Source organism: Phoca vitulina, unplaced genomic scaffold (genome assembly GCF_004348235.1).
Source record: "Phoca vitulina isolate PV1807 unplaced genomic scaffold, GSC_HSeal_1.0 scaffold37, whole genome shotgun sequence".
Classification (NCBI taxonomy): Eukaryota; Metazoa; Chordata; class Mammalia; order Carnivora; family Phocidae; genus Phoca; species Phoca vitulina.
The window spans coordinates 4,549,125-4,561,682 of NW_022589740.1; the positions used below are offsets into that span (position 1 = coordinate 4,549,125).

At 43.3% G+C, this 12,558-nt stretch overlaps 1 protein-coding gene across 1 annotated transcript in view; it reads right to left on the reverse strand.

Moving 5' to 3' along the window:
* JAK2 (Janus kinase 2) overlaps positions 1-12,070 on the reverse strand; it is a 151,860-nt gene extending 139,790 nt beyond the window's left edge. The window contains exons 1-2 of the mRNA XM_032427619.1: positions 11,503-12,070; positions 11,117-11,196 (exon numbers count right to left, since the gene is read on the reverse strand). The gene's annotated coding sequence lies outside the window, so the exon portion shown is untranslated. The remainder of the gene's footprint in view (positions 1-11,116; positions 11,197-11,502) is intronic.
* Positions 12,071-12,558: the final 488 nt, after the last annotated feature.

The window sequence follows — 12,558 nt, forward strand, 5'->3', positions numbered from 1 at the left end:
GCATAACTGACAGTACAACCAGAGAAAACATGTTAAACTTACACTTTATATAAAAAAATAAATTATCTATGACAAAATAAAATACTTCCAAAATGAAGTATAAAAATACTGGAAGAATCTTTGACAGGACTTTTACCTGGAACAAAAAACTCTGTTATACAAAATGAGAAACCCAAAACTCATAATAACAAAAGTCACACAAATTGGCTGTATGAGTCCATATTTACTTTGGCTAATAAAGTGTTTTTTAGAGACGCCTGGGTGGCTCAGTCAGTTAAGCATCTGCCTTTGGCTCAGGTCATGATCTCAGGGTCCTGGGATCGAGTCCCACATCGAGTCCCACATCGGGCTCCCTGCTCAGCGGGAAGTCTGCTTCTCCCTCTGCCTGCTGCTCCCCCTGCTTGTGCACGCGTGCTTGCACTCTCTCTCTCTGACAAATAAATAAATAAATAAATAGTTTTTTTAATGACCACTTGAATTTCAATGCCTTAGGCAGAACATGGATCTCCAGTTCCCTGTGGTCTCCATTTCTCCTTACTATCTTACATAACTGGCATTTTTATACATGTTAATGACAGTGAAGTCATTCAAGTTTTCTAAATGTACAATAAAGAAAAAGATCTATTACATTAAAAAAAAAAAAAAAAGGGGGCGCCTGGGTGGCTCAGTTGGGTAAGCGACTGCCTTCAGCTCAGGTCATGATCCTGGAATCCCTGGATCGAGTCCCTCATCGGGCTCCCTGCTCGATGGGGAGTCTGCTTCTCCCTCTGACCCTCCCCCCTCTCATGTGCTCTCTCATTCTCTCTCTCTCTCAAATAAAAAAAAAATCTATTACATTAAATTTTCAATCTCTCTAGAGAAAAGGAACCATAAATAAAAACAAAAGATACGGACTGACAGAAAATATTTGAAATTCTTTTATCAAAAAAGGAGTAGGTATCTCCAATATCTAAGAGCCCCACAATCCTTTTGTGTGCCTAGAAAAATGACAATATATTACAACCTTCCACCAAATATATATTTTTGAGCACATATGGAATATTTATAAAAACTGACCTTAAGGAAACATATGCTTGAAAATTTAAAAAATAACTAAAAGTAAACGTAACAAAATCTAAACATTACTTCAAAGTACATTTAACTGTTACTGAAAACAATCTCTGCAATGAGTATATGCATTTATTTCACTTTTCTATTATACTTCTCTTCAAAAATGACTTAAAACATTTTCAAATATTTGTAATATTTGTAAATACTCTAAAAACCATTGCCATTAGCTCTTGTTCTTCTTATTTGCCCCCTTAAACATTTGACATTGGATATTTTCAGTAAATTTCTTTGGTGTGTTTTAAATCCATCCACTTTAATTATTTCTATCCCAAAAAATCTTTTGTATATGTACATCACTTCCAAACCTAACATCTAAGGAGACAACAATACAGAAAATAGACTGAAAACTCACATAAAATTATAAACATTGTAATCAAAAGTTTTTTAAAGGCTGAGAAAAAAACATATGCTATGAAGTTTTAATATAATTAGGTTTAAAAATAATCAAATTAATCAGTAAAAAAAAACAGACAAAGAACATGAACAGTTATTTCACAAAAAAAACAAGTATTCCATAAAATGAAAACACGGTCAACATCATTAATAATCAGAGAAAGGTAAATAAAAATGTTTGTTTTTGCCCTATCTGACTGGCAAAGATTAAGAAGACTGGCAATACCCAGTGTTGGCAAGGATATGAAAGAAACAATATCTAAGACTCTATCCTTTTAAAAAAGATAAGAGTAATGGGATGCATATTTATGAATTCTATGAAACACTTTATAATAATGAAAAAAAATTTAAATAACATTAAAGCGATTTGATAACATATTGTGTACTTAGCCAATAAAAATACTATGAAGATATTAAAAATGATAGCTTACATCATGGCTTTCATTATATCCTCAGCATTTTATTTCAGAATATTATGTGCCCAGGGGCACCTGGGTGGCTCAGTCAGTTGAGCACCCAACTCTTGGTTTTGGCTCAGGTCATGGTCTCAGGGTGATGAGATTGAACCCCGCATGGGGCTCCGTGCTCAGTGTGGAGTTGGCTTGAGATTTTCTCTCTCCCTCTCCCTTTGCCCCACCCCTCTCTCACATACTCTAAATAAATAAATTAAATCTTTTTTTTAAAAAAAGTTGATAAATTTTTGAGTGAATAAAAAGAAGAGAAAATACAACTCTTTCAAAGAGTTTTAAAGAGAATGGACAATGGGGCAGTAGCTTGAAGATACTGTGGAGTCAAGTAGTGGCATAAAATGGGAACTGGCAAACTTTGGCCCACAGGTCAGATTTGCCAGTTGACTGCTTTTGTAAATAAATCTTTAGAAGTCCATTCATTTATGTACTGTCTATGGTTGCTCGTGTACCACAAAGGTAGAGTTGAGTAGTTGCTGCAGAGATAATCTTGCCCACAAAGCCTAAAATATTTACTATCTGGTCCTTAATAGAAAAACTTTGCCAACCCCTATTTGTTTGGTTTTTTAAAGGCTTAAAATGTATTTTAATAAGTTGATGCTGCACCACTGCTCCATTTCTCAGAAAAACTCCAAAGGTATCAGGGACAAATCAAACATGGTACACCAATAAGAAAGAGCACAGCATAACTACCTAAGATAGGCAAGGCTAAGAGCTACTGTCCGACTCTTCAGGACACAGCAACCCTGTTTCCAAGACTGTACCAGGCCTATCAGGAAAAGCTGTGAACAGCAACATCACAGACACAAAAGGGCTGTTCCTGTGCCAACCTGTTCCAAATCAGTGATTCTCAGTCTGGCCCCCAAACCAACATTATCGGCAAGTTTAAAGGTTTAAAGGCAAGGAAGGAAAATGCTATTGGAAAGCAGAATAAAAGGAGACCCTTGTTATATAATAGCGAAAAGTTTGGCAAAACTATCACCTACGGTAACATGGGAAATGTAATGCATACCTAATGAGTTAAGGAGATTCTAGGTACAATGCTGAAGAAGCAGGTGGCTTCTTCCAGTTGCCTTTCTAGTTGAGAGAGTAGAGAGATGAACTAAAGAATGAGCCATTCACTTTTTGAATGCAATTTCAAGTAAATGTAAAGGGCTCAGAATACCCTTTTCAGCCAGCAAAGTGTTCTTAAAGTAAGAAAGAGCTTCAGGGCAAAGATTAAATCTAGAGTGGGACTGTAAGATCCACTGTTAAAACCTCAGAAAGATCTAAGTTAGTACTTCATTGATCCTTTCAGACAAAAAAATTACCTAAGGATCTTAAGGGTCCTGTTCCACAGTAGCCTCACAGGGAGCCTAAGGTAAGAAAAGGCTCCTCTAAGAGATTTGTAGGTATGGCTTTTGTCTGATAGAGTAGATTATGAACTGATACACAGGAAGTCCACAAACTTTTTAAAAGAGCTACATCAGCTTAGAATGAAAGGGACAGTAACTACCTAAAATGAGGCTTTTGGATCCTGAATGACTATAGGCAGGAAGTAAGCTCAGATGGTTACTCAGTTGCAAAGACACATCAGTTCTTTTGGGAAAAAAAGAATGATTCAGAAGGTGAAATCAACAACCAAAAGAAGCAGTCATGGCCCACTTGGAAGAACTTACAAGCAGTAGGACTGAGCCCCAGTCAAGGAACTGCCAACATGTGCCCCGCTGGGTTTCAGAATTGCTGTAGTAACTATCATATGCCTCCCTTGTCCCTCTTTTTGAACAGGAATTCTACTGCAATTAACATGTGCCTTTCCAATCTTGTATGTTAATCACATGGGGGCCTAGTCCTTGTCTCTTCACAGGTCTTGATTAAAGAGTAATAATTCTCAAGAAACCATACCCAAGGAACCTCAACAGCATCTGGACTTGACTTAGATGATGAGATACTAGATGCTGATGTCTTGATGGGATGTAAATTAGAGGTCTCCAAGGAGGGGGTTAGTGTATTTTGCATGTGAGAGGCATGTGAAGTGTGGCAAAAAAGGCAAACTATGGCAACAGTATTGTCCAGAGATGGCCAAAACAGTATCTCCCATCCCACATGTTTTCTTTCACATGTGACCAGTTAACAGGTGGAGTCCAATCCCTACCTCACCCATATTCACTGAACATTTGCTTTTAAAACCCCACTCACCACGTAAGAAAGCCAAGTACAATGAGGCTCCCATGTTGAACAGAAGTCCAGGCCCCAAGTACGCTCCAGCTAACAGCCCAGCTGAGATCTCAGTCAACAGCCTGCAGCAACTACCAAACATGGAAGTGAAGACACTTCCAGATGATTCTAGTCCCCCACCTTCAAGTTACTCCCAGCCAACATGTCTTCCCAACTGAGGTTCTAGACTTTGTGGAATAAAAACAAAGCATTCTTGGTGTACCCTATCTGAATTACTGACCCATAATATCTGTGAGCCTAATAAAATAGTTGTTTTATATCACTAAGTTTTGCAATAGCAAACAGCAATAGCAACCAGAATACATACTAATGGAAATGAGCCAGTAGAGGGAAAAATTGAGAATGCAAGAAAAAGAGGGAGAAATACAATAGCAGAGTCCATGAAGACAAAAGGAGATGGGTTTCTCTACACAAGTAGATGGAGAAGCCTCAGATGCAACACTGACCAATTCATTAATTTTTTTTTTTTTAAAGATTTTATTTATTTGACAGAGAGAGATACAGCGAGAGAGGGAACACAAGCAGGGGGAGTGGGAGAGGGAGAAGCAGGCTTCCCGCGGAGCAGGGAGCCCGATGCGGGGCTCAATCCCAGGACCCTGGAATCATGACCTGAGCCGAAGGCAGACGCTTAACGACTGAGCCACGCAGGCGCCCCTGACCAATTCATTAATTTTAAAGGGGAAAAGGGCAAGGGTGTCTGGGTGTCTCAGTCAGTTAAGCGTCTGCCTTTGGCTCAAGTCATGATCTCAGGGTCCTGGGATCGAGCCCAGCATGGGACTCCCTGCTAACCGGGGAGTCTGCTTCCCCCTCTCCCTCTACTCTTCCCCCTTCTCCTGCTCTCTCTCTCTCAAGTAAATAAAATCTTTAACAAATAAATGGGAAAAGGGCAGAGTATAGGCACAGATACAGGATGAGGAGGGGTGTTACTGATGGTGGATTATGTTATTTAGAAATATGGAGGTAAGCACCAGAAGACACTTAGGAAATCTGAAAGTGGTTTACTGGAAAACAGGCATCAGAATTAGGGGAGGTACAAGAGGCTGTTTTTTGCTATAAACTGTAGTAAGCCATTACTTAAGTTTATTCACATTTTACCATATGACTCCACGTTTCTAAAGTAAACAAAGTTTTTTAAAAAAAGATTAATTCCATTCCCTCATTTTCCAAATGAGGGGGAAAAAAGGCTCAATGATCACATGAGTTTCTCAAACTCATTTTGACAGCAGTTAGTCCCTATTCCCCCCTGATTTCCAAAACAGTGCACTTCTTCACATCACACTGACTTTCAAATTACAAAATACAACCTAGTGGTATTTTATTTCATAATCAGAATTTATTAAAGTCATTTAGTAAGCAATAATGAATACCCTAATCCCAAGGACTGATAGCAAAAAAGCAGGCCAAAGTATGTCCTTGGGAAATCAAAATAAGCATTCAAGCAAAACAAACAGCCCATGGACTATCTCAACCTAGTCCACCTCTGATAACTATACTGTACAGGCTTTAATAACAGGTAATGCTTCCTTTTGCTCTTTCCAGCTCTCCTCATCTGAACACTCTTACCATGCTACCTTCACTTCTGTAAGGTATCTACCAAGGATTTCTCTTTCCTTTTAGAAATACCTTACCATTTTATTCAGATTTTACCAATACAAACGCACCCAGAGATCACTTGTCCAACCTGCTAGACCACTAGACCTCTTATTAAGACTGCTAGACCTCTTATTAAAGGTCTAATAAGAACCACTGAATGTCTACTCATTCAAATAATGTAAGTGTAAGGCTAATTCCCACAGGGAATAGCAGTACCTACATAGTGTGATATGAAAGGACACAGATGAATGACAGACACTGTCAAAAATACATTCCTGTCTTTATTATGCCTAAAATTCTCACTCATCTTTAGTACCAGTGATGAGAACTTTGGATAGAAGTCTCCATTATTCACCCAACTGCCAAATCCAAAGGTCATCTATTATACTAGAGAGAACAAAATATTAACAGTGGCTATTTCTGCATGGGAAAAATATAAGCGATTTTCTTCTTCTAGTTTTCTAGATTTCATGTTAGGAACATTTTTAAGGCCTTTTTTCAGTTCTAACTCTTCTCATTTCTTAGCAGTGATCAACAATGATCGACATGTTAATCATTCCCACCCTCTTAACCTACCCACACACTTGCCTCTCAGGCCAACCACTCCTTTTAGGTCTCTTTTGCTAGTTCCTCTTCTTTCACCCTGTAATTATGGGCGATCCCCAAGGCTCAATTTCAGGTCCCCTGCTCTTCTTTCTGACCACCACAACTCCAGCCTTAAATTTCTCTAGCACGTTCTACTCATCTACTGCCTAGCTATCTGTTTTCACTTGACTATCCCACTGTCACCTCAAACTCAACATATCCAAAATATAAGTCCAGCCGTTTGTACCTCTTCAAACAGCTATTAATACTTTCATTCCTATCTCTGTCAGTACCGCCATTTAAAAAAGTCTAGTTCTTTCTTTGTCACTAACTAGCTGAGTAACTTTGGACACATTTTTAAATCTCTCTGGGCCTTAGATTCCTAATGCACAAAATCCATGGACTAGCCCAGATACTCTCAGATGTCCTGGCATTCCAATACTCTTCAATTTCTTATGTCATTGAGGATCGAAACTTCAAAGTCATCTTTGATTACTCCTCTTCCCCCTTACCCCCCACCACATGCTCCTTTCCTATCCAGTCTATAATGAAGTCTTATGTGACATCTCTCCAGTCCTATTTTCACTAAATCCAAACACTAGGCCTAGATTATTTTCCTAGCTCTATCACTTCTCTTTCCAATTCATACCATACACAGCGCTGGTGCCACTGTTTTTCCCAAAATACTTCCTTTAGCATGCTCTTTCTCAATCCAAACTTTCAAAGCTTCTCTGTTACCTATGGAGTAATGTACATTCTTCTCATGTTAGCACTTAAAGGCATCCATAATCTAATTCCAATCTATATTATCAACCTGCTTTCTTACTACCCTGCCATACAAACCTTCATTTCAAATTGTTTTATGTACAGTTCTGTGAAAATGTTGTGCATAATCTGCTTCTGTTTACCACCTGTACAAGGTCTTCCTCTTATGCAAAATCAAATCGCGCCTCGTTTTGATTTTACCTCCCCTCTGGAGCCTTCCCTGCTCACTTCAACTCTAAGTGGTCTCAAATATCTATAACTTTTATTATTTATCTTACCTTCCCAGTTACATTTTAAGTTCTCAATTAAAGGAACCTATTTTATATCTTTCTGCATCTCTTTGAACATAGCAAAGTACCTTCTACATTGTAGATATTAATAAATATTTGTTTGGTGACTGACTAAAGTTCCTGTCTAATACACAACACTTACTGAATGCTCCTCATGTGTTCAGCACTCTGTGTATGTGTTCCTCACAGCAAATACAATCAACTAGAAAAGATAAGGTTAACACTAGAGAAATAATTATCAAACAACCAAATCAGGATATATAAATAAACTATGTGAAGATCCTCTGGGACTTAAAAGAACAATAGAAATATAGAAAGGAAAAGGTAATAGTTAGTGAGAAACAGTTTCAGAAATGAGGGAGAATTTTAACTGGGAGTATAGTCATAGTAATAGTAGTAATAATAATAGTGATAACAATTATTAATAATTAATAAACAATAATTAATAATTACAATAATAAAAGCTAAGACTTAAGGTGTGCTTAATGTGCCAGGCATTGGTCTTGAAGACTTTCCATGTATTAGTTTACTTCATTCTCACTACAACCCTATGGAAAAAGTACTACAGTCATCCTCGTTTTTTCAGATGAGACTGAGGCTCTACTTCATTATGGAATAGTGAGTGGTACAGATACAGAACTGGACTTGGTGGAAGAAGGATGGAAAACATAAACGGAAGTTAAAAGCTGAAATAAGCATAACTATTATTAGAAAATATGGAAAGCAGCTTGAAGATGGCAGCAGAGAATGCTCCTTGAGGGTCCTTAGACTAAAGACTGAATAAACAGGGCAGGAATAATGACCAAGTATCCTGAGAGCCAAGAAGAGGAAGTTAAATTTAACAAGTAGAGTGTGCAAAGCCACTGAAGATCTGGGGACAAAGAAATGCCACAATAAGGAGTATTAGTGACATTTCTATTGTAGATAAACAGAAGAAAGAGATGCTGGATTCTGAGAGGCTGATTTGACTTTCAATAATCTAGGCTGAGGAAATAAGTCCTGGGGGTAAACTAGGTAAGCAGAGCTATGAGGGACAAAAGATACATGGACAGGACATGTTGAATGGCTTAATACAAGAGGTGAATGAAAGAGGTAGTTTAATGATGATACCTAATTTATTATTTTTTTAAGATTTTATTTACTTAAAAAAAAAAGATTTTTACTTATTTGACAGAAAGAGAGAGAGAGAGAGAGAGCACAAGCAGGGGGAGCGGCAGGCAGGAGAGGGAGAAGCAGGCTCCCCGCTGATCAGGGAGCCTGATGTGGGGCTCGAACCCAGGACCCTGGGATCATGAGCTAAAGGCAGATGCTTAGCCGACTGTGCCACCCAGGCGTCCCAGATAATACCTAATTTAAAGCCTATATGAGCAGGACAGAAGGAAATTCCAAAGGGGTATAAAAATGATGATTTTTCATTTGGGGCATGGTGAGTTTAGGAGACATTCAAAAATACTAGAAAAGCAGGACTGGAAAAACCAGGAAGTGACTAGAAAAACAAATAAGCAATAGAATTTGTTTTAAAATGAAAGAACTGGGCAGATGTTATAAAGATATTAAATAGGAGAGGAAATATACTAAGCCATGATCAGCTGGTACTAGCTTTGTATCAATAATTTTATCAATAATTGTATCAATACTTTTGGTGGGGACAGGAATCAGTTAGGCACCAACATTAAAAAATGCAGTTTTTCCATTTAAAAAAATTTTTGTGTGTATCAGAAAAGTCAACCAAAAGCTAAGGCAAAAGTCCCCAAACTTTCTCCATTCAGGGAGTTCTTAGTTTTAGTAGTATTTTCACAGTACTCCTAGGCCAAAAGAAATACTTCAGTGGGTGAATTCAAACCATTTAATATCCTTACAACTTAGTGCTTGTCTGGCCTTGTACAACTTCTGGGAATCAAACCGGACAACATCACACTCTGATTTCCTGTACCACATTGATTCTCATGCAGTAGCTGCTTTTTATCAGAGCAATCTCTAAAAAAACAGCTTTGTAAAGACAGGGCATTGTAGAAAGGAATGTGTCGATTTAATGTTGAAACGGTGAACTACCTCAAACTAATAGTTCAAGCCTGAGTTCACTGCTGCTCTGGGGCACCTCAGCACACAGTTTGGGAAACTGGGAGCAAAGGCAAGGGGCCTAAAAAGAGAAAAAAAAAATGTAAGAGGGGAGGAGCAGAAGAAAGTTCTTAGCACAGTTAACCACAAGAGGGCAGCCCAATAGCTGGTAGAGGCGGCACAATGGTGGGGGGAGGGGTGTCAAGGAGAGATAAGAGCGGAACCTTTCCATAAAAAGGCTCCAAGACCTCGTTGACCAGTTCAAGACCGGTAAGTGCTTTTTCTCCTTCTACTAAAGAGGAAGAAACACTGGTCTCTGGCAGACCACCTTATGCAGAGTGATTCAGCCCTTCTCTAAATCTCCTTTGCCTGCCCGGCCCACGACAGCAGCCAAGACTTCAACAGCAGCCAAGCAATGTACCACTTCCCCTGCATAATCTTACTGAATCGTCACAACGACCTTTTAAGAAAAGTGAGGCTCAAAGACATTTTAAATAATACAACTATTAAGTGGCAGGAACACCAGGATTCAAACCCAGATGTGACTCCAGAGCCGATGCGCTTCCCTATTCTGCCTCAAGAGCATCCCCCTTTCAGCAACAGCCAGGAAGCAGAGAAGAGATACCATGTTCCCTTCCCATACCTGAGACACCCGTCTCTGTCACTAGGAAAGCCCAGTATATGAAACGAACTGTTCTGTTTGTTTTAATTTTAATTTTAACATGCTATGAACTCCAAACACAGGACATTCAGGTCGAACAAAAACAAGGTTCACATTCTTATGTAGTCAGCAAGGACTGCAGCCTTCCTGTACTATGAAGGCAAGTGCTGGACACATGCAGTTGACGGTACGTTACACTCTAACAGACACGTCGCACACGCAAGCTAGTGATTTTCACACTCGTGATAAAAGGTGAAGGGAGTGGGGAAAGAGAGGTCAAAAGTTGATTATTCATCTTCAAATCTGCTGGGTGTTGCATAGGATATTTGCAGGAGCCCAACGACTCACTTGTACAAACCTATTAAGAAACCAAAAGCAATTGTCATCTCTCGTATTCCCACTTCCAGTTTCCTTCTCCACATTTCTCCTCCCCTCTATGACATATTCAGCCGCTTCTGTCCTTTCATTCAGAGAAAAGGAGTTTCTCCGGACTGATTAACCACCACCGGAAAGCAAACTGGGTAAATTCAACCGACACAGCAAACTCAGGCAGATAAAACCACCCAGGAAGCATTCAGTGTGGGAGCAGAAACCCCAGCAAGAACAGCTAACGTGTTCTCTCAATAGGTATCTCTTATTACTTGAAAACGTTCCTCCTTGAAAGATTAACAGTCTCTGGCTGCTCGAGGAGAAAGGGTAACTGGCAACGCGTCTTCTGCCAAGCCTTGTGACTTGTACGATCAGAGGAGCAAGCAGCAGCGAATGTCTCTTAAAGGATCCCAGAGAGCAACAGTGAGCACCCCGAGTCGCCCTCCCGGACCAGCATTCTAAGTTCGGCACTGCCATTTTCAGAGGAGTAAACCGCCAGGAGCCCTGCCTGTCTACACACGCTCCCGCCTTCCTACGCACGCACTCCCGGCTCGCCACACTCGCTTCCCCGCCGCCGCACAGCCCAGCAGCCGGGATCGCAAACCCACCTTCGCGGGAAGGGGAGGAAGGGCCTTTTTCTTCAGAAGCGCAACAGTTCACATCTTGTTCCCTCGCCTGCTTCTGAAACCTAAAAAAAAGCAGCAGCCGTTATTACCGCAGAAATCCAGGGGAAATAGATGCTCCTCCCTAGGCTGTCCCGACGTCGAGAGCATTTTAAAGAGCCGTGAGGGGAGAGGGATGGGGGATACGAGCACACAGGGATGCAAACAGCAACAGCAAGCACGCCGTGGCCGGCTTCCCCTCCAAGAGGAAGGCTTTCTCGCCGAGAAGTTTACAGCCACTAGCGGGGGCACAGCGGGGGTCAGGGGGCGGGAGGGAGGTGGACGGTCGACCGCGGCCCCCCACCCAGAGACCACGCAGCAATCGCACGCACCAGCTGCACCGATCCCGCGGCGAGGACGCGCCCCCAGGCCCGCAGGGGCTGCTCCGACCCGGCGCCCGCGGCGGGCCGAGATTCGCGGAGCCCCCGGCGTGGGCAGGGGTCCGGGCGTCCGCCAGGCTGGGCCCTCCCGGGCCCTCCCGCGCGGGGTCGGCTCCCACTCACATCCCTGGCCGGCGAGCCCCGGGCCTGTGCCCGCGCGGCCGCAGCAGCTCTCCGCCCCGACGCGCGCCGCGAGTCCGGGCCCAGGGCCGAGCGGCCGAGGCGGCGGCACCAACTCCGGAGCGCGCCGGACGCCGGCCCAGCCTGTCAGCGCTCAGGGAAGCCGTTGGCCGCGGCCGCCACTACCCCTTCGGCTCCTCTTCCTCTCTCCTTCCTCCAGCCCACACCACTCCCACTTCGGGCAGCCGGGAAGCCCGTCGTCACGGGCGCCGTCTCCACCCTCTCCCGGGCCACACCGGCTTCTCAGCGCCTCGGGCGATACTGGCTCGGACGCCCTCTTTGCGTCGGAATCGGCCTCCACTCAGGCGGCACGTTCACTGGCGACTGAGGCGGACCCGCGGGCGGGGCGGGGCGGGGCGGGGCGGGGGCGGGACCCGGCCGCGCGCCCCCGGACTGCGCGTGCGCGCGTGCGCCGAGCCGCCGCACCGCCCTTCTCCGGGCACGCGCGCGCCGCCGGGCTCGCCGGAGCCGACCTGGGCTTCCCGGGAAGTCGGCGGGAGCGCGCGGAGAGTCCCGGGGCGTTCCCTGGGAGTAAACGCGCGGGGAAGTCGAGCCAGAGCTGGCTACCTGGGCCCCAGAGCCCGCAGGAGCCTGGCGCCGGCGCTAGGCCCGGCCCTCCCCAGATGGGCGTCTGTGCGGCCGCCGCCCGCCGTGGAGGCGGCTGGGAATGAGTCAGCCAGGCCGGGAAGGCGCCCCCTGCACGCAGCCTGGCACCACAACGCTATCCTCCAGTGCACTGGTGTTCGTTCCCCTTCTGCTTTCGCTTCCACGTTCCGCGTGCAGCAGACCTCACCTTCCCCAGTCCAGGCCTCTAGGCCGAGGGGAAGT